Source organism: Leptonychotes weddellii, chromosome 16 (genome assembly GCF_054177405.1).
Source record: "Leptonychotes weddellii isolate Sample4059 chromosome 16, ASM5417740v2, whole genome shotgun sequence".
Taxonomy (NCBI): Eukaryota; Metazoa; Chordata; class Mammalia; order Carnivora; family Phocidae; genus Leptonychotes; species Leptonychotes weddellii.
This window is the reverse complement of record NC_138384.1, coordinates 17,789,769-17,812,413: the sequence shown is the minus strand read 5'-3', so window position 1 is coordinate 17,812,413 and position 22,645 is coordinate 17,789,769. Positions and strand designations below refer to the sequence as shown.

The 22,645-nt window shown below is 47.0% G+C and overlaps 1 protein-coding gene across 2 annotated transcripts in view; it reads left to right on the top strand.

Annotated features, from left to right (window-relative positions):
• The first annotated feature begins 21,107 nt into the window (after window positions 1–21,107).
• BEAN1 (brain expressed associated with NEDD4 1) overlaps window positions 21,108–22,645 on the top strand; it is a 37,375-nt gene continuing 35,837 nt past the window's right edge. For both annotated transcript variants that reach the window (XM_081806496.1, XM_081806495.1), the window contains exon 1: window positions 21,108–21,344. The gene's annotated coding sequence lies outside the window, so the exon portion shown is untranslated. The remainder of the gene's footprint in view (window positions 21,345–22,645) is intronic.

Genomic DNA, 22,645 nt, shown 5'->3' with positions numbered 1-22,645 from the left:
TTGTTAGGGGCATATAGGTTTATAATTGTTATCCTGAAGGATTGACCCTTTAGCATTATAAAATGTACTTTTGTATCTGGTAACAATTTTTATCAGTCTGTTTCATCTAATATTAGTATAGTCACTCCAGCTCTCTTTCAGTTAGTTTGCATAATATATCTTTTTCCATCCTTTTACTTTCAACCAATTTGCATTTTTAATAGAAAGTGTGTCTTCTGTGGACAAAATATAATTGGATTATGGCAATTTATCCATCCTACCAATCTCTGATTTTTGATTGGCATGTTTAATCCTTTTACACTTAATGTAATTACTATAAGGTGAGATATATGTCTGCTATTTTCCTATTTTTTTCTATATCTTATATCTTTTTTGTTCCTCTATTACCCTATTACTGCCTTCTTTTATGTTAAACAGGTATTTTCTAGCATACCATTTTAATTCTCTTGTCATGTCTTTACTTTTTTTTTTAATTTCCTCAGTGGTTCCCATGAGGTTATATTTAAAATCTTATAACAATCCAGTTAGAATTTTTACTAATGTAATTTAAATACTATACAAAACTTTGCTGCTATATAGCTCTACTCCCTCTTGCCTCCTTTGCACTATCCATTGTTGTACATATTATATTTTTATACATTGTATGACCATCAACATAAATTTATAGTTTTTGCTTTATACAGTTGTCTTTTAAATCAGATAGGAGGGGGAAAGTTACACACAAAAATATGCCTCTTTAATTTTTTTTTTTTTTAAAGATTTTATTTATTTATTTGCGAGAGAGAGAATGAGAGACAGAGAGCATGAGAGGGAGGAGGGTCAGAGGGAGAAGCAGACCCCCCGCCGAGCAGGGAGCCCGATGCGGGACTCGATCCCGGGACTCCAGGATCATGACCTGAGCCGAAGGCAGTCGCGCAACCAACTGAGCCACCCAGGCGCCCCTCTTTAATTTTTTATATCTACCTATACAGTTACCTTTACTGCTGATCTTTATTTCTTCATATCGATTCAAGTTACTGTCTGTGTCTTTTCATTTCAACCTGAATGACTCTCCTTAGTAATTTTTGTAGGGAAAGTCTGGTAGTAAGAAATTCTCTCCATTGTGTTTATCTGGGCATTAATTTTCCTTTATTTTTCCAAAATACAGAATTCTTGACTGATAGCCTTTTTCTTTCAGCACTATGAATGTCATTCCACTGCCTTCTGGCCTCCCTAGCTTCTGATGAGAAATTGGCTATTAATCTTATTGAGGAAACTTTGTATGTGATACATAATTTCTCTGTTATTGCTTTCAATATTCTCTCTGTCTTTGATCTTCAACAATTTCATTATGATGTGTCTGGGATAAATCTTAACAGTTTATCTTATTGAAGTTCATTGAACATATTGGATATGTAGATTAATATTTTTATCAAATTTGAAAGTTTGGGGCCATTATCTTTTCAGATATTCTTTCTGCCTCCTACTCTCCCTTTTTACTCTGGGACACCCATTATGCATATATGAGTATGTCTGATGATGTCCAATAGCTAACTAAGGCTCTATTCATTTTCTTCATTTTTTTTGTTGTTGTTCCTCTGACAAGATAATCTCAATTGATCTATCTTCAAGTTTACTGATCTTTCTTCAGCTCACTCACATCTCTTCTTGAGCTCTTGTGAATTTTTCATTTCATTTATTATATTTTCAACTCCAGAGTTTCCATTTGTTTTTGTATTTTTTTTTAATAATTTCTATCTCTATACTGATATTCTCTTTGGTGAGACATAATCCTCATTTTTCTTTAGTTCTTTAGACATGGTTTCCTTTAGTTCTTTGGATGTATTTTAAATAACTAGGTTAAACTCTTTGGCTACTAAGTCCAACATCTGGGTTTCTTTAGGGATAGTTTCTATCAATTGCTTTTTTTTCCCCTACAAATGGGCTATACTTTCTGGTTTCTTTGTATGTCTCATAGTTTTTGTAGAAAGTTGGATATTTTAAGTAATATAACATGGCAACTGTGGAAACCATACCCTTGCTCCCCAAGGTTTGTTGTTTTGGTTTTTGTTGCTGCTGCAGTTTGTTAGTGGCTTTCCTAAACTAATGCTGTAAAATTTGTACTCTTTGTTGTGTGTGGCCACTGAAGTCTCTGCTTGGTGGTAGTCAGCCAATGAGTGGTCAGATACCCCCTTAAATGCCTAAAACCAATAAATCTCTCAGCGCTTGCTGAAAGGCTCTGTGTGTATGTTGGAAAATTTCTTCAAAGCTCAGGCAGGCAGTTTACAACTCAGCCTTAGCCTTCCCTTTCTGATTGCACAGAGCCTCAAGGTCCACCCGAATTGAGAGCTTGGGGTTTCCCCTCGTGTCTCCTGGACATGTGTTTAGCCCTACACATGTGAGTGGCCTTTTAGATTCCCAGGACTATGCCAGAGTTTTTCAAGTGAGTGGACAGCTCATTCCCCAACTTTTCCTTTTAAGATTTTTGGTCAGCTTCTTGTTTGCCTGAGCTGTTATCACTACCTCAAGCAGCTGAGATGTGAAAGGATTACCACTGATTGTTTTCAGCAAATGCCTTCAGGAAAAAAAGCTGTTTGCATTGAGCAAATCTCAAGTCAGGTGAAATAAAAGCAAGCTTTAAAATGAGGTCTTCTAGGGGCGCCTGGGTGGCTCAGTCATTATGTGTCTGCCTTTGGCTCAGGTAATTAGCCCAGGGTCCTGGGATAGAGTCCCAAGTCTGGCTCCCTGCTCTGCGAGGAGCCTCCTTATCCCTCTTCCCACTCCCCCTGCTTGTGTTCTCTCTCTCGGTCAAATAAATAAATAAAATCTTAAAAAAAAAATAAAACGAGGTCTTCTAAGGACCACCAGACGGGTCAAATAATGACAATTACTTGGGAACTGGGCTTTGGAGGAGCTCCAACACCACTCTTCCCCTTCCAGTCATTGGTAGGCTGCTGATTTTCACTAGGATTGTGGGGCTATTGGGTTTCAAGGCTACTACAGGGCTGAAGAGGGGGGAATGTAACTAGGGTAAGTTGAAAGACCACAAAGATCATGGTTCTTACCAAGATTTAGCCTCTTCTTGTGAATAAACACTCACAGAATTGTTGAAAGTCTTTGGTTAATTCCCAGAGTTCTGAAAAAGTTGATTTTGACAATTTTTTCCAGTGTTTTCATTGTTTTTATGGAAAACAGGATTTCCTTATTCTGCCATTCCTGTGGATGTCAACCCCACCATCACCACCTAGGCTGGCTTTTGAGCTCAGTTTTCCTGCCTATCTAATGTCCAAATTCAGAGGCTTGCCCTCTGAACTCAGAGTTACCCAACCCCTGGATCTCATGAGATCTGTCCACTACCTTTTCCTCCAAGAAGCCTCTCAGGCTTCACATCACCTCCTATCCCTCCAACCCTCCAGTAGGGTCTGGCTCTGAGCTCCCAGCCACTCTAGCAACCTCCTCTCTTTGGTTCCTGTTTACCCTGAGGTTGGAGGAGTGAAGGCAGGAGGCTTGCCTCTGAATCTGCAGCCTCTGGTAGACACCACAGTAGGGCACAAACCCAGTGCTCCCTGGATTCTGCTAACTATACTGCTCCAGTGAATCCTGGGCCGTGCACCTGGCAAAAGTGGGCAGGAGCAGCAGAGGCTCAGAGCCCTTCCCCTTACCCCAGGTCAAATCTCTGAGGCTGACATGAAATTCCTCCTCATAGAAGACTAAAGGGAGGCCCAGAAAGGTTGCAACATGACCAAAGCCACACAGCAAGTTAGAGACTAGTGCTAGAATCCCCCCTCCTCGTTCCCCCAAAAATGTGGATCTGCAGGTGACTTTCCCAGACCTGGGAGCTGAAGGCTGGACCAGGAAGTGCTATCCATCTCCATTGAGCTGGTCGCGGGAAAAATTACCACTTGGGGGCGCACGACATAAGCAAATGCTCAGCAGCAACCCCAGTGCAGCACACCCTAATATCCTGATGTGGACCGCAGGCTCTGAGGGTTCTGGGCCTTGACCGAGAACCCGGATCAGAGAGGCAGCCACAAAGTCCAACCCCACAACCCACCTTAGGCTCTGGCTCTGTCCCTCCCCTCCAGCCAGGCTCTGATGTGGGAGAGTCAAGGATCTAGTTCTCCACCTTCCTGAGGAAACAGGACACCTACATCCTCCAGCTATCCTGTTGGCACTGAGAACCTCAACTCATAGGGATCTGCTGGCCCTGGCTGCAGGAGCCTTTGGCTTGTAAGGGTCACAGTCCACTGCACAATCCCTCCCAGTACCAACCCCTGCCTCAGGGTCCATGTCCAGCCCTCCTGCTCTTCACCAAATCAATCCTGGAGGATGGACTCTGGGCCAGAAAGAGTGTCCATCCCTGTGTGCCCTGGTTCCAGGCACCTCCCAGATCAAGGATACACATAATAAATCCTACTGTCCTCAAGGTGATGGATTGAGTCCTCTGATCCTCACAACCAAAACCCTAGTCCATCCATGAATCCCCCTTCCAAATATTAGCCTGAGAGGCACACATAGGGTGCACCTGCCACAGTGTTAATTTCTGGTTATGTACAAGGCAAAAAATTGGAAACAATGGAAATATCCAACAAGAAATTGGTTAGGTAAATTATGGAAGATCATTTAAAAAAAAAATACTGCACAGCCATTAAAAGTCATGTTGTTGGGACGCCTAGGTGGCTCAGTCGGTTAAGCGTCTGCCTTCGGCTCAGGTCATGATTCCAGGATGCTGGGATCGAGTCCCACATCGGGCTTCTTGCTCAGCAAGGAGCCTGTGCTTCTCCCTCTGCCTGCCTCTGTCTCTCTCTCTGATAAATAAATAAAATCTTAAAAAAAAAAGTCATGTTGTTACATGGTGATCTTGAGCTGAACTCAAAGTCAAGCAAAAAGGCAGAATCCAATGCATTATTTATAGTCGGATCCCAATTTTTTTTTTTTTACTAGTAGATATTCACCTCCAGATTTTGGAATTATGTAATTTTTCTTTTCTTCTTAATTCTGTGTTTTCCAAATTTTCTATATCAGCATGCAGTATGTTTATAATCAGAAAGGATGTTATTTTATGTTATATTTTATGTTAATAGGTAATCACTTACTTCTAATTGAAAACTGAATATGATAAGCAAAGTTTATCCCCAAATATCATTTTTTAACATTGAGTTTTTGTTTTTTAAGTTTATGATTTATTAAAGCAACACTTTTTGTTTTTTAAATTAACCAAACTGCTTTTAAGACCATTGCTTTTGAACCAGGCAAAACTATTGTTGGAAGGTTTGTTAATTTTATTGTTTTGTTTTGTTTTTTAATTTTTGAAAGCATTTATCTGAACTTGGCCATGTGAGACCTGCACCTCTTAGCATTTGGAGTTCTTTAAGACCAAATCAGTGCAATTGCAGTCCATGGAATGAGAAAAACCTGGTTTTCCAGACAGGTGATCCTCATATGGTTTTCAATGCATAGAAATAGCCTACATTACTCTTTCTCAAAGATAGGAGAAAGAGCTGGGACCAATTTTCCACAGCCCATCCAGAGGCCATCTGGGGATGTCTAACGCTCAAGAATTTCACATGACTTTGCAATGTGCTTTCCTGGCTTGGGGTGTTAAAAGCACAATTAACTTATTACGCTCCTGAATAATGGTTGCTGGAGGGATGGTTAATGATGTTACACAGGAAGCTGTGCAAGGAAGTTTTGGGTTTTGATGGGACTTTGAGCAGGAAGTGAGTCTTCTCATCAAAGGGAAAAAACAAAGCTCTACCTTTGAGTTCAAGGTTTTCCTGGCTAAGCAGAGGGAGACCTTCAGGCAGAGAGCGCTCAGCAGGAGAAAGAAAAGCCCCATCTGGGGCACCACATAAAGCAGCTAACATTTTGCAGAGCACAAAGAGTGAAAAGTGATCTGGGGCTTGCTTGCTTGCTTGCTTGCTTGCTTTCACACCAATTCTGATACAGACATACAACGAAATACTACTGAACAACAAAAAGGAAGGACAAATTGATACATACAACAACTGGAATGGATTTCAATTGCATTATGCTAAATAAAAGAGGGTAGACTCCAAAGACTACATATTTCATGATCCCATTTATTCAACATCTGAAAAAGGCAAAACTAGAGCAAAAGAGAACAGATCAGGATTTCCAGGAGTTGGCAAGGAAGGAAGATTTGACTAAAAAAGAGAAGGTGCACAAGGGAGATTTTTGGGGTGACAGGACCATTCAGTATCTTATCTGTGGCAGTAAACAAGTCTATTTGTCAAAGTCATAGAACTGTACTCCCCTCAAAAGTGAATATTACTATATGTAAATATAGAGTAAATTTTTTTTAATCGACTTTTTTTTAATGGAGAGAGATTTCATCAGGGTCTCATTTTATTTTATTATTTTTCTTAGAGAGAGAGAGTATGTGTGCATGAGCGGGGGGGAGGGGCAGAGGGAGCTAGAGAGAGAGAGTCTTAAGCAGGCCCCATGCCCAGCACAAGACCCAATGCTGGGTTCAATCTCACAACTGTGAGATCATGACCTGAGCCGAAATCAAGAGTCAGACGCTTAACTGACTGACCCACCCAGGTGCCCCTATTTCATTTTAAAAATGATTGGTTACTGGTCACATCATTGGCACACAAGACCCAAATATATGTACCTACGTGTTTATTCTGTCTCTAAAATATCTGTTGAACAATGTGCTAATGAACAAATTCCCTTGATTTTACTCCTGATGTCTCCTGAAGCCCTCTCCTCTAAACTGTGCCAGCCTTAATCGGGGCCCTCTTCCTTCTCTACTATGGTACTCCCCAAATTCCCCAATTGCTCTTTCTACCTCTAGCCTCAACCCCCACCAGCCGTTCTCCTGCAGTCACTGAAATTATTTGTCTAAAGTGCAAATAAGATTTTGCACTCCCTTAAACTCAACAGAATTTTTCAAACTTCCCATGGCTCTCCACTGTCAGATGACAGAGCCCAAACTCTTCAGCCTACTACCCAAGGCCCTGCATAATCTGGCTTCTCCTTAACATATTAATCTCTGTATTGATATATCTGTCTTCATGCCAAACAGTCTGTTATATTAAGCTGTTAGCCTTTCCTCAGACAAATGGTAGGTTGTCTTATTGGTCAAAATATGCACTGCCCTTCTCTGTGGGAGAGTTACACATCCTTAACCCATAGATGTCAAGCTTGGCCAAGTGATTCAATTTGTTCAATGTGAGTGAAAGAGACACTTGTCACTTTGCAGCAGAAACTTTAAGAACCAGCACACGGTTCCACCATCTCTAGTCTCTCTGCCACCAGCAATGAACATATAACATGAGTGAAAAATAAACCTTCATTTTTGCAAGCCACTGAGATTTGGGCGGTTGCATGCTATCACAGCATAGCTTAGCTGAACCTGACTGAAACTCTCCATTAGAACATAAGCTCCATAATTGTTCACTTTGTAACCCCTATGCATAGTACAGACACATGGCTGGCACTCAGTACATATTTCCTGAACGAACGGATATAGTCAGTGAAAGAATGAACACATGACCTCTAGGCCTTTGCACATGTTGTTCTCTCAGTGAGAGACCATCTCTGCTTCTTCACTTGCCCAAATCCTCCTCAAGTCAAACCTCAAAGATATCCTCCTCCAAGAAGCCTTCCCTGCCCATCACTCTCTCCTCCCTAAGAAATCAGTGTATATTTCTGGTCTCATAATAACCTTCTGTCTTCTTGCCCTGACTATAACACCCTTAGGCAAGGCCAGATCCACCTCCCCTTGCTGGCCCTGTGCCCAGCACACATGGTCCAGAGCAAATGGGTAGATGAATGAATAAAGGAGTAAAGGAGTAGGGAGCTTTCAATTCCTTCAGGTAATCACAGGCTTTCCCCACTTCAGGCCTTTGCTCATGCTGTTCCCCTGGAAAATCAGTCCCTTCCCCATTTTGCTAGCCTAACCCTTCTAAATCTTTTAGGGTCACCTGTCCCACCCACTATATATCCCTGTCACAGTTAAGTCATTCACTCTCTCCTGTTCCCACAAACTTAATACATCCCTTCAACAGAGCCCTTATCACATGGCACTGAGATCTTATATGGTCTATCTGTCTCTGTGAGCATTGTGAGGGCAGGCCCCGAGTCTGACTCATCCCTATGTCCCCATACCTAAGAATCACAATGACAGCAAAAACAAAGACAATAATAAAGATAACCAACCAGGGTATGCTCTGGTTAGATAAACAGATGAATGAATATTTGAGTGAATGAATGAATGAATGTGAATGGGTTCTAGAATGTTCTTCCATTGTCCCTCAGAAAGCCCAGGCTCATCACCAGAGGAGAACTCTCCGAATGTGATGGGGACTGAGCTGGCTGACGCTTTGTTACCCCAGCTGACTGCTCTCCCAGGGCCCTGCTCCTGTCCCCAACCTCATGGGCCACATGACCCCATCAGTGAGTGCAGGACACTATAAGGATCAGTACACCGTCCGACTTCCCAATCCACCACTGACCTCCGGCCTCCCCACCCCCCGCAGCAACCTGGCAGAGGTGTCCCAGAGCATGACTCCAGGGAAGTGTGTGCACCAGGTCAGCCCTGAAGCCTCCTCTAATCTGTCACCAACAGGGGACAAATGGAAGAGGGGAGGAATGGAGAAAGATTTGCAGAAAAGGAGGAACAAGAGGGAATCTGCATCCATTCCAAAGTCAACATGCATGGCTAATTGTGTAATTGACTGCAGATGTGATCGGGAACTTGGAATATGACAGTAAACACCCAAGGTCAAGAAACGTTAATCACCTCCACATAATGCTTTCCCTCCTCTGACATTTGCTCCAGAGGATCCCAAGGGAACCAAGGAGAAGAGGGGTGAAAGAAGAAGCAGCACTTATCCAGAACTCATCCTAAAGGCAGACCTCCAGGAACTTCAATCATCTGGAAACCAACCGGGAACCAGAAGCAAATAGAAAGCTTCCCTGTAACTGATCAGTACTCATCAGAAATGTCAAGGTCATGTAAGTAAGGAAAGAAGGAGAAATTCTTACAGACTGGAAGAGTCTGAGGACACACAACCACCATGAGCAATGTGGGATTCTGGAGCAGATCCTGAAACAGAAGAACATTTGAGGAAAACTGGTGAAATTCACCTAAAGTACAATAATTGTATCGTACCACTGTTCATTTCCTGGTTTTGATCACTGGACTATGGTTTTGGAAGTTGTTATCATTAGGGGAAGCTGGATGAAGGATACACATGAACTCCATTTTTGCAATATTTTTTATAGGTCTGAAAGTATCTTACAATAAAAAGTGTGCTTTGTTTTGCCTTCCAAAGGACTTGTACACAGCCATCGTTCTCCTGCTAAAAATGCAGTCATGCTCACCCAACCTGGTTTTCCTGAATTGTCTGTGAATCTAGCTTATTTATTTAGCAGTCATGGAGATTGTTCGCTCAAGAAACCTACAGTTCTTCTGTGAAGCTTTGAAGTATCAATTGGGAGGAGGAGGAGGAGGAGAGCTGAAAGTGATACATCGAGAAGGGCAGGGAGAGAGAAAACGCTGTGGTGATGCCATGTGGGGCCATTTAGCACCAGGGCAGATCGGCCTATGCACCTGAAGAACCTGCAGAGGCAGCTCCCTGGTCCAGGTCAGTCGCCGGTGTCTTTAGGATCCAGTTCCATTTGTGCAGCAAGTGTTTATGGAGCCTTGAGCCAGACCCTGAGCTGGGGACACTGGGTTCCTGCTCTCCAAAGGCTCACAAATGGGGAGGCACGTGGGCACAAACACAAAAGAAAGTATTACACAATTTCTATCATTCTGAAATGTGAAGTGTGTTAAGGAACCCCAGAGCCCTAATACAGAGCAAGTGATTTAACCTCAGAAGAGACATGGTCAGAGAAGCTGCTGAAGAAGAGGGTCTTTGGAAGTCAGAAGCACCTAGAGGCTGGGGATTCGGGTGGAGAGTGGTTGGAAGGGAAGCTAGCAAAGTGGGCAGAGACCAGATCAGAACGAATCTTGACTCATTTCCAGTGTGGACTTGACTTAGCTAGAGGAAGCTCCTGAAGGTCTTAAGCAAGGACATGGGTTGATTTAAGGAAGCTCCACGGTTGCAGTGTGGAGGGGTGTCCTTTCTTCCAGACTGAATTGAGAAGTTATATCAAGGCCACTGAGTGCCCTGTTTTAGGGGGCGGAATGCCTGCAGCACACTGTGTGAGGGTGAAAATGAACAAGGCGATAGTCCCAACAGAGATGCTGAGAAACAGCTCCTTCCCCGCAGGGCTGAATTCATAAGACTCTGCTGTCCACCAGGCTGCCCTGCCTTTCCCCACGTGTAAAGGCTCAGCTGCTCCATGCTGGGGTGTGAATGGTTCGTGCACTGTGCTGCATTCAGATGGCAGAGTTACTATACTTCTAGGGGACGAGTTCTCCTGGCAGCATTTCAAATCCATCCCAGTCAGCTCAAAATGAATAGCAGCCAGACTGCCTCCTAAGGGAGGGACAAAGGGGGGCCTCTCTCTTTCTGACCATCTAGGCTTCTAGCTGTCTCAGCCCTCCTAAGTCGCCAAGCTTAAGAGGAGCAGGTGCAGAGGGCAGCAAAGCCCCCGAGAGTGGTCAAACCCGGTTTAGGATTCTCTGTTCTTCTGAGTCTTGTGGATGTGTGTGGGTGATATGGAGATGTTCCTGAGTCCCCAAGAGTCACCAGAACTCTTGACAGAGAGGACCAGGACAGAAAAGAAAGGCAGGGTTAAGAGTTCCCTTCACACTCGCTAGGTGCCCCAACAGAGGGGGCCATAAGCTAAAGATGCTGGAGACCCAGGTCCCAAGCAGTGCTTGCATAAGACCCTTCTGCTGGACCAAGGCACTGAAAGAGCGATCAATTTGCTACAGGAAGCAGAGCAGGAAAAGGGCAGGGTGGGAACAGAACCAGGTTTTTCTGGCTCCAAACTCAGAGCTCCTGACCCAGTCCAGAGTTAACTTCTCTGTGCTTTCCAGAACTTAGAGCAAAGGCCTCACGCAATCCCCTGTGTTCCAGCCCTACCTCCCACTGGCAAACGCCTCACAAATGCAACGGGCATCTACTATGTGCCAGGCCAGCCCCTCCTGCACCACATCTCTCCCCTGTAACTATCCTCTAAACGGGTGGTAGAAATGCCTGACACATAGGCAGGTTTTCCATAAATGTTTTCTGTTCCACTGGTTTATTCATACACCATCTTCTTCCAAAGAGAATCAAAGCCACTTAAAAACACACACATACTACGTATAATGTTTTCTCTAACAAGTGAGTAACTAGGAGCAAAGGAAATATACACACATCTCAATTTTTTTAAATAAGTGAGTGATTCAGGACAAGAGAAACACATGCATTACAATTTTTTTAAAATAAGTGAGCGAATTGGGACAAAGGAAAAATAAGAATAAGAAATAAAAGAAAAAGCTCAGGATGGCACTGAAAGACACAATCCCTGCATTTGCCAGAGGTGGACCCCCAAAATTGACTATAAGTAACAACCACTGGAGGGAAGCACCCTCTGTTGTAAGAGTCACAATATTCAAGGGATATCTAAAAATAAACAAAAATTTTAAAAAAGTTGTTTAGAAGAAGTGAAACTATATTTGTTACTAAGCACGGAAAGAAAGTTGACTGATGGACTGAACAGATATTAGCTCCTTCCCTTTACCCCTTTGCCTGAAATCCCAATCTCTCCTCCACCTTCCAGCTGGGAGCGCCTAGACTGCTTCAACCGGGCAGATGCACAAAAAAATGGGGCACTCTTTTGCTTTTTTTAAGACTTTTTCTCAAAGTATAATATACATACATTAAAATGCACATCAGTGTACTAGTCAGTGAATTTTCACAAACAAAATACGCCTGTGTACCCAGCACCGAGATCAAGAAACAGCATTACCAGCACACCTAAAACCCCCTCCTAGCCAATACCTCACCAAGGGCAAACTGCCCAGACTTCTAACACCATAGATGTGCTTTTCTTATTTTGGAGAATTATATAAATAGAATCATTCAGTGTCTGGCTTCTCTCGCTCAACCCTGTTTGTCAGTTGCCCATACATTTCTTGTAGCTGTAGTATGTTTATTCTCATTGCTATATTCCATCATGTGGCTATCCACAATTTATTCTCCTGTAGATGGACAGGTTGATCCATTCTTGGTCAGGAAAATAAAGACAATCACAGGTTGCACATGGTTCTTTTTAACCTAGTCAGTAATTAGTTAATAATTTAAGTTCTTTAGTTCAGAGGATGCCAATGTTATTTTTCTAAACTTTTAAATGAGACTCAAATGCACCATCTGAAAACTGTCAGTCTGGCAGCTGTCATCATTTTGATCACTGAAATCTATTTTTGTAACCAAAGATGTCTCAGTCCTGTGGCCAGGGAACAACAACAAAAAAAAACATATAGAAAAGCCATACAATTTTTTTTTTTTTGCTCTTTTGCAATTAGACCTTCAACATTTGTAGACAACATTTATTGAGACTTCACTATGTGTCAGGAACTGTACTAAACATTCTGCTTGTACTATTCCTTTCAACTCTGACAACAACCCTGTGGAATAGTTTCACTTTTATTACTCTCATTTTTCAAGCTTTGTCCTCAGCATTTAGCGTAGGATCTAATACAAACCAGGCACTCAGTAATGCTTATTAAGCAAGGCAGTGAATGAATAATAACAGCTACCATTTATACAGCCCATAGTATATACCAGAAAATGCCAAAAGTTTACATTCATTATCCTATTCAATCTTCCAAAAAAACCTGAGATGACATAGGAGACACCTTTGGGAGTTTTGTCCAACTCACAAATCCCCCACTTTCTCGGAGAACTACCCGCTACTTACGCACACGTCTGTCCGCTAGCTGCCAAGTTTGTGCTATATGCCCCCACCCCTCTGGTTACAGTTGATTGGACCTGAATTAGACATCTAATGCGGCTCAGCCAATCAGATTCTCTCTTGGGAATGCGGACTTGGCGTTGAAAGATGGTCAGTTAGTTTCACTTGTGGCCAGAAGTGAGGTGCTATGAACTCACCCCCAGCCTGGAGTGTGGACTTTTTATAGAATAATGGGGAAAGAGGAGAGAGGTGCAGAGACAAGAGGCAGAGTCCCTCTGGGTTCCCACCTGCTCCTCTGTTCCCCACGCTAGGACCTCAAAAAGCCCAGATTTGGATAGGCAAATAGTCTCTTTTTCCTTCCACATATGAATAAACTGAAGCTTGGAGGAAGTAAAGTGACTTGCCCAGAGTCACAATCCAGTGAGTGGCAGAGCAAAGACTTGAACCCAGGTCTGCCCAAGTCTGCAACCTGAGCTGTTTCCTCTTCCACACACTGATATTACTTGGTCCAGATCACTGGGACCCTCCCAGATCAATCTTTCAGCCCTGCTGCAAGCTTTTTGAAGGCCAGGGCCACATCTGATTCATTATAGCATCTCCACCTGGAATGAACACTGTCAGGTGTCAGTGGTCAGCCACCAGGATGGAGATTTCACGGGGCCAAAGGAAACATCATGGCGTGACTGATAGGAAGTTAATGGGTTTTGTGAATATAAATTATAGAGGCAGAAAAGTGGGGCATGGAACTGAGATACTTCCTAATGACCTTGACAGAGAAGCCAGTGAGCAATTGATGAAAGCCCATAGCAGCCATAGCTGGAGAGGGACCACCACAAAACTAAAGATGGTATGAGGGTTCAGTATGCCACCCTGGAAAACAGAGAATACCTAAATCCTCCTCGTGCCACAAACCTCAGCCTGGCTGCCTTGAGTTCACCCTTGGCCAAATAAGTGAAGTGAGAATTGGGTTTGGGTCCAGGCCAAATGTGGGGGCCTGGCCAACCCCAGGGGCTGAACCCAGAGCACATCATTGGCCAAAGTCCTCATTCTACAGAGACTGGATCATTTGATCCCCTCTGCACACACGTACTCCACCCCATCTTCCACAAGGTAGTCAGAGAGATCTTCTAAAACACCAAACTGATCAGGTCACCCCCTCCAGAAAACCCTCATGTGGCCCCTGAGGCCCTAGCCTGTCATTCAAGGCCTTTATGACCTGCTATGGTACAGTAAGAAATAGATTTGATCCTTGGCCAGGTTCCTGGCACAAAGCTCCTAAAACCCCTATAATCTACAGGGTGTTAAGGGTGATAGGAGCATCTTTTGTTATATTGGGTCTTGTACAGAGCTCCTAAGATTCTTGGAATTTCCTAAAAGTGTTAGGAGAATCTTTTGTTATTCATTATGAGCCCTTTTGATCACACCTAAGTTTATGCTAAGGAGGTGATTTCAGATGGGGCCCTTACATAGCCTCAGAGTAGGTATGGTCATCAGAAAGACCAAGTGGTAGAACTTTCAGCTCCACCCAATGATCTACAGGAGGAAGAATAGGGCAGGGAGGGGCAGGACGGGGGCGGAGGGGGGGTGGCTGGAAATTAAGCTATTAAAAACTCTTGAACAATGAGATTGATGAGCTTCCTGATAAGTGAACATGTCAAAGTGCTGGGAGGGTGATGTTCCCAGAGAGATCATGGAAACACCACACACTAATCCCCCAAGAGCTTGTGCTATGCATCTCTTCCATCCAGCTGTTCCTAAGTTGAACGCTTTGTAATAAACTGATAAACATAAGTAAAATGTCTCCCTGAGTTCTGTGAACTCTCTTAGCAAATTATTGAATCCAAGGAGGCAATTGAGGGAAACCTCTATTTAGAGCCAAAATTGTAGCCTTGTGATTGGGATCTAGAGTGGTGAGCAGTCTTGTGGTATTGAGCCCCTAAGTTATGGGGTGTCTCTGCGAACCTCAGGTAGTTAGCATCAGAATTGAGTTGAATTATTGGACACCCAGCTGGTATCTGGTGAGTTGGACAATTGGTTGTTGGTGTTAGAAAACGCTATGGGATGACCCCAGAGTCCTGGGATCAAGTCCCGTGTCCAGCTCCTTGCTCAGCAAGGAGCCTGCTTCTCCCCCTCCCGCTCCCCCTGCTCCTGCTTGCTCACTCTCTCTCTGTCAAATAAATAAATAAAATCTTTTTAAAAAAAGAAAGAAAACACTATGGACCTGCTGTTTCAGTCTTTGCTTATAACACACTGCTCACTCACTCAACTTTGCTCCCAATATTCCAAGTTACTGCATCATTCATTTAAATGAACTTTAAACTCAACTCAAGGAGCACAGCCTCAAAAAAGCCTATTCTAACCTCCTCAGATTGGGTTACGTGTCCTTCCTTTGTGCACTTCCAGCACAGAAAATATACTGTTCTGTGACCATTGGTTTACACATTTGCCTCTCCTAACAGATTGTGAGCTCCATAAGAGCAGGGACTTGGTTTTTCTACATCATTTTTTTTTTACCAGTACACAGCAGAGTGCTACACCTGTAGGAGACATCAATAAGTATGTATGGGATGCATGGGTGTATAGATGCAAATGGGGTAGATAGTTGGGTAAATGGGTGGATAAACGGGAGTATATGGATGGCTAAATCAATAGGAGGAAGAATAAGTGGATGTGTGGGAGGACAGGGAGGTGGATAGATGAGAGGAAAATTAGATGGATGGATGGATGGATGGATGGATGGATGGATGGATAGGAAGGTAGGAGAATGGATAGGTGGGAGGATAGGGAGGTGGATAAATGAGAAGAAGGTTGGATAGATGATGGATGGATGGGTGGACAGGAAGGTAGGAGGAGGGATAGGTGGATAAGTGAGAGGATAGATGGGTGAATGAGTGGATAAATGGATAGATGATAGGAGGGTGGGAGAAAGGACACATGGATTCATGGGAAGATAGATGGATACATGAATAGGTAAACAGATGGATGCATCAATCAATTCCAGTGCCTGCACATCTAAGCCTAGGGTTCAGTCCTCAGGTCGTCTTTGTGGCCCAGACTCCTCTCAGAGTTCTGCTGCCTGCCAACAACTCCTGAAATTCAACATGCATAAAATCAAATTCATATTCGTCTTCCCCAAACTTCCAGTGTTCTGCTCCTCAGTGACTGGCAATTCCACCATCCAGCTGCCCAACTAGAAATCCAGGGATGATCTTTGGCTCTATCTACTCCCTCAACCCCTATACTCACGACATCACCAAGTCCTGTTGGCTCGACCTCTGACAACTCAACCAACTGGTCCATCTCCCTCCATCTCCAGGGCCACGGTCACTTCTCTCCCGGGCCAGGGTGATCACCACCTCCCCGGCCTTCCCGCCCCCATCCTGTCTTGCCCCCCCAACCATCTCCACACTGCCAATAAAGCTGTCGTTTCAAAATGCAGGTCTGGTTATGCCACCACCACTCCTCCAATATTGTTGAAATCATTCTAATGCCTTCCATTACTCTTAGGATCAAAAGCAATCCTGACCTCTGCCTATTTCTCCTGCCTCATCCCACACCCTCACAAGGTCATACCTCCTGTAACATCGTCTCATGTTTCCTTGTGGCATGTCTCATCACTGCAACTTTACCTCCATCTCTGTGACTCAGTGGTTAATGTCGGTCACCCTCTCTAGGCAGTGAGCCCTACAAAGGAGAGACCATGATTATTTTGGCTTTACTTGTTTTGGGGCAGGCAGGCTTAGGTGCAAATCTGAGTTCTACCCCTAATTAGTTATGTGACAACTGAGCAAGTTACTTGACCTCCATAAACCTCTTTGCTGTACAGGAAAAATAAGAAAACATTGTCCCCCTCTACAGAACACTGGAGTGAAAATAATGTATGCAGTGTGGCTAACAGAGGGGCTGGTCTCCATGAAGACACGTCATGACTGGGCTGTCAGCAGCAGCAGAAAGGTCTGTATGCAGACCCTGCTCACTCCACAGCCAGTTTACCCTGAAATAAGCTCTACCCTGAATACAAATCTTCAAGCAGGCCCAGAATGAAGTCCCCCAGAGGAGGGGCTGCCTTTTACATTTCAGCACCTGGAGACCTCTCTCAGGGGCCTAGAAAGGCGGCTTTCCTCCTAAGGGGAGACAGAGAGGGACAGCCCACCCCAGCCCCTCCAGCCAGGAGAAAGGGTGGTCAAGGCCTATTAAATCCCCAGAAGAGTTTAGGAACCCAGAGACCAGTCTTCTTAACATGTCCATTTCCTTAAGTCCCTTCCTCCTTCAGGAGTCTATGGAGGCTCTGCTGCCTACAGCATCAGGCATAGCTTCCTTTCCCTGGGATCTCACCTCCATCCCCCTGCTGGACCTGGCGCCCCACAGTCCACCCTTCATTCAGACAGGCCCCTTTACCAGCCTGCCTACTCCTTCCTGATCCCAGGCCCTGCCCTCTGTCCTAGAAAGCCTTCGTCTATAAATCCTTTCCCTTCTCTCAAAGTCCCTCTTCCAGAAAGCTCTCGAGGATAGACCCAGCCTATGCTGATTTCCCTCTCTTCTGAGGGCCCAAGGCCCTGGTGCCTCTAATTAAAGACAAAGCACTGGTATAAGACCCATTTGGATGCAATCCCAAGCTTACCACAGAAAAAAGATACATTTTTTTTAAAGGATAAAATCATGACTGTTATACAAACGTAAATTAACATTCATCAAAGACTTTAGCGCATTAACCAATGAGGGAACCAGTAAGAGATTATACACAATTCAAAGGTGAATCCAAAGCACAGCCACGTGTATAGCTTTTAGGCCACCCCTAAGATATCAATTGACCCCACCTGACAATATTCCTGTGCATCTCAGTAGCCAAGAATATTCTGCATTTCAGTTTTCTTCAACTAATTAAACAGGAAAATAGCTCAGAGACCATGAGAGGCACAAACTCCCATAGAAACAGATAACCACAGGTGAGGTAACACCCAATATTCAATTTAAAAGATACCTGGTAATCTTTTTTGGCCTATTTTAAAGTGCTTCAGCATCTTACTGGGTGTGGTTTAATGAGCTGTGGAACTCTGGAAAGTCACTTGAATTCAGAGTGCTTCAGTTTCCTCATCTGTGAAGTGGGGTGACAGTGCAGACTCCTCCAAGCTCTCAGCAGACAGGAGCTGCTTCAGGTTTGGCAGATAGCTCTGCACCTCAGCACCTGCACCTGAGCTTGCCAGCTCCTGGGCCCTAGAAAAGCCCTGCTCCCAGCCCCCACCCCTCATGGAGCAGGGACCCAGGCCCCTTCCTTCATCTCTCCTAACACCACCAAGACACAGTCAAGAGGAAACCTTTAACAAGAATCGGAGGGAAAGAGGAAAAGGCTTGGAAAAGCTGGTGGGATAGGTTTCCCTCCCTTCCCACCTTCCCTTTTTAGAGCATGGTGTGCTCTCCACCCCAAAACCAAGGCAATCTGGGGAGCAGGGCCCTTTGTAATGTAATTCAAGGCTGGTAAGATGCTTTTGACATAATTCTGTATAAGGGATATACTAGCAACGGGTAACCTTCCCGAAAGGTCTAATGGATTTTCAGACAAATAGCCCAGAAGCCAGACCCACCCTGATGGACTTTCCCCCTCCCCTCCTCACCCCTAGTATCAGAAGATTCTCTCCAACAATAGAATTGGAAGTTGACCATACCCTACGAATGATGGCAGTAATACGGAGCACTCTCTAGGGCAAATCCCCATAGCCTGGCGCTTGAGGACTCTCGGGGCACCTCACTGTCACTGTGTGACCTCTGGAAGTCTCCTCCTCCAGCCTCCCTACCCCGCCTCCACCCTGCTCTTGGTCAAGCAGCCCCTAAACACCACCATGCTTCCTTGGTGCCCAGGAGATGCCCCCTCCTCCAAGTCTGACCCCATCTAGAAGAAAACCTCAAAAATCTATGAACATAAAGAATAATCATGGACATGCACTAACTCACCCATGAGAATGTTCTTCACAGTGTTGTCTCGACATGTGAAAAACTGGAAACAAACTAAGCACCCAGCAATAGAGGATTAGCTAAATAAGGTATAGTACGACCATCGGATGCAATGCTAAGCAGCCATTAAAAGTGTGATGTGGGATAGGAGAAGAGAGACAGTGAGCAAGCTCACTCCACTTAAGGACACTTGTAGAGTGCTACAATGACAAGGAAAGAAAAAGAAACCTCAGCAGTAGCAGGGACCACTTTCTATGTTTTTCTTTTGCCTTTTGATGTTTCACAAGTGTCCCATGCTAACGTGTATTTGTGGATGGACAGATAGATAGGCAGATGGACACAGTTCAACTCCCTGAAGCTAGACTCAACACCACTAGGCCCAGTGGAAACCAGTTCTGGGTTCCAGTGTGAAGAACAAGCCAGATTTGTCAGACCACTGATGTTCAAAGGGAGGGCGGAGTTCATTTCCCTAGATGAACTCTTAAGGGTTAGAGCCTTCCACAAGTTCTCAAAGTGCCACCCCACAGAACACATACACATGGTCTTGCCAAACTGGACAGCTTACAGGTAAAAACCACTAACATCCAGAATATCCATCCTGCAAGGATCACCTGGAAGGTGTCTGCTCAGGGAGGTCAAGGTCACCTCATTTGTGTTGTGCAGTGGGCACAGCCCTGGCCTGGGAGTCCTAGAGCCTCCAATCTTAGCTATCTGGCCCTGGCCTGTCCCCTCCTCTCTCTTTATGTATTCATCCATAAAGTAAATGCATGGGGTTGGACAAAGGGACTCTCAGTTCCCCTTTCTTAGGACTCTCAAAGATGTTTCCCTTTATCCTGGTCCCATTCCCCATATAGCACATACGCCCCCATAAGAGCCCCAAATGGAGCTGGAATCCCCAGCCCAGGTCCCACCCTCTCCCGTTGGGGGGTTGGCGGGAGGCAGTAGAGGAGGCAGGGCCCAGAATGAACAACTACCAAAGAAGGCTGGGAATTGTCCTCACATTCCAAAGCCCTGGATTATACAGGTGCCCCACCCTCCCCCCACCCAGGGATACCCAAGACAAAATGAGCAACACAACTGGGAGTCAGGTTTGTTTTCTCCACCAGAGCCTACTCTGTCCCCACCCTCCCACAGTACCCACAGTGGGGCCTTGCTTCTCTTTGGAGCCATCCCATCCCATGGCTCCTCCCCTTCTCCGAGTTTTATCATAAACATTTTTAGCTCTTTGTCCTTATGTTTTGTTTTTTAGACCCACTTTCTAGCCTCCATCAACCAAATGGGAGTTAGGAGAGAGTCATCAAAGAAGTATAACATCAATTCATTCATCAAATTTAGAGGGCAGGCTCCGTGCAGGACCCCAAGGATTTCCTTCCCAGTCAAGCAGGGGAGACATAAATAACCGGAGAGCACCACAACGTAGCAGGGGGGCAATAAACAGAAGTTCTATCGTAATGAAGTAAGGGAGGCCTGGGGAATGAGCTGGACTTGTCCAAGGCCCCAAAGTAGGGTGTGGACAGCAGGTCCATCTGCCGGGGCCAAGCTCTGTGCCTGGGGTTTGCGGGGAGTAGGGTAGAGAGGGCACGGGATGCGGCGAGGAGTGAAGGAAACGGGCAAGCTGACGGCTCAGGAGAGGAAGGCTTCAGCCAGGCCTAGCTGACATCCCAACATGCCCCAGAACTCACCTGCTGGCAACTGAGAGCGGAGGCCCTGCCAGCCTAGGCTGCCCCTCCCAGTGGCCGTGACAGGGTTCCCCCCTCCCCCCGCCAAGTGCCCAGTTTTGCCTCCGACCAAACTGCCTGGCTGTCCTTCCCTGCACATATCGTTGTCTACCCTTCTCTGCACACGTCTGTCTGTCCGTCTCTGCTCCCGCCTGTCCGTATGTCATTCTCTACACATGCCTGTCCGTCAGGCGCGCTGGGCACCCCGCATCTCTGGGCCTCCCCGCCGCGTCTCCTGTTGTGTGGGTGTCGGGCTGGCTGTGCGCAGAGGGGCGCGGCTCGACCCACCCCCTCCCGCGTCCCCCCAGTCTCAGGGATGACCCCGGCGGCGGCCCAGAGCTGCCGAAGCCTCGAAGCCGCCACACAGCACTGCTGAAGCCGAGGAGGCGCGCCGCCTAGGGGGGCCCGGGAGCGGACGGCTGTGGCTTGGGCGGAGGCGCAGGGCCGACGGGCAGGCGGGCGGGGCTGCGGCAGGGCAGGGCTGGGACTGGGGCCGAGAAGCCGCCGCCGCCTCTACTGGGGATCGCGGGCAGCAAGTCCGCTCGGCCCGGCCCCGCCCCGCCCGCCCCGCCCCTGCGCGCCGAGCAGGCCGAGGCGGAGCGGCGCGCCCCCCGCGACGCCCGAGCTCGAGCCCGAGCCCGAGCCCGAGCCCGAGCCCGAGCCCGAGCCCGAGCCAGAGCGCAGAGGCATCCGAGCGGGAACCAGAGCAGGAGCAGGAGCGCGAGTGGGAGCCGGAGCCGGAGCCGGAGCCAGAGCTGGAGCCACAGCCGGAGCCAGAGCCGGAGCCGGAGCCAGAGCGGGAACCCGAGCTGGAGCCGAAGCTGGAGCCGGCACTGCGGCGCGCGGAGCGGAGCGAGGCGGCTAAGCCGAGTAAGGGGCGTTGGGCCGGGGGCGGTGCTGGGGAGGGGCGGGAAGGGGGTCCCGGCCCCCTCCCCCGAGTTCTGCAGCGGCCCCGGCGCACGCACACACCCGGGGCACTCCGCGCTTAGCCGTGGCGCGCCGGGAGGGCGGACGGGCGGTCCGAAGCCGAACCGCAGCGCGCTCCAAACGGGATCCCCAGACTCCCGCCCCCGGCCCCCGCACCCCCGTCCCGGCCAAGGCTGCCCCTGAGCACGCCCTCGGGCCACGGAGGAAGCGAAGGTCTCCCGGAGCGTCCACCCCGTGTGGGCGGCATAAGACAGCCTTCCCGGTCCCGCGCCCTCGGTTTCGGGACCCCTGAACAACCCACCTAAGAAGGGGAAACTAAGACGCACTTTCGGCCCGGGTGGAAGAGGGAAGGGGCTCCCGGCTTTGTGGAGTTTGAAGCTAGAACCCACCCCCACCCTTGAGCCAGGAAGTTTGACCCTCCGACGGGCGGGTCACCCGGGCCGTGCCCCGGCTTCGGTGCCTGCCGGGCTGGCTTATCTCCGCACCAACGGTGGGAGAGGGGGCGGCCCCGCCGCACCTTCTCTCGCTTTGGGGCAGACTTTCCCTTGCGTGTTAAGTGGGACCCGAAGCTGGGTCCGAGGCCGCTGCTCTGGCTGGCTGCGCAGCGCCAAGCGGTACAGCCGCCTCTCCCCAAGCGCCCTCGGAGGCTCAGTAGTGCCCACCCCACCCCCGGCTGACTCGCGTAGCCCTTCCTCCCCCTCCCCCCTCCCCCCTCCATCGGCTCCGCGGTCTGGAGGCTGGTGCGCAGAAGACCCAGAGCTGCCCTCTTGATCCCACACCAGTGTCAGCGGGGTGGCCAAGCGGGGATGGCAGGGAAGGCGAAGGCACAAGTGACAGGTGTGAGAGGCAGGGGCTCCAGGAGTTTGATCCTTGATCTTGATCCACACAGTCCCACCGGCACCTGCCTTGAGGATGCCCATCAAGACTCCCTCCTCAAACACCCTGACTTCACCTCCCTGTGCCTCAGTTTCCTCCACTGACAAGTAGTAGAGATTCTGTTGTGAGCAGAATGTTTAAGGGCTTTGGTACCGCAGGATGGGCTTGATTGACTTCCTAGCTGTGTGACCTTAGACAAGGCGCTTAACCTCTCTTGAGCCTTAGTTTCTCCACCTGAAACATGGGGAACTTGTGTTGAACGGATTCAGTGAAATGCTGCTGGGGGCGGGGGAGGGGGCGCCTACCATGGGGCTTGGCACACAGCCAGGACTCAATTCAGGTTGGCTACAGGTGTCATTTTATGAAGT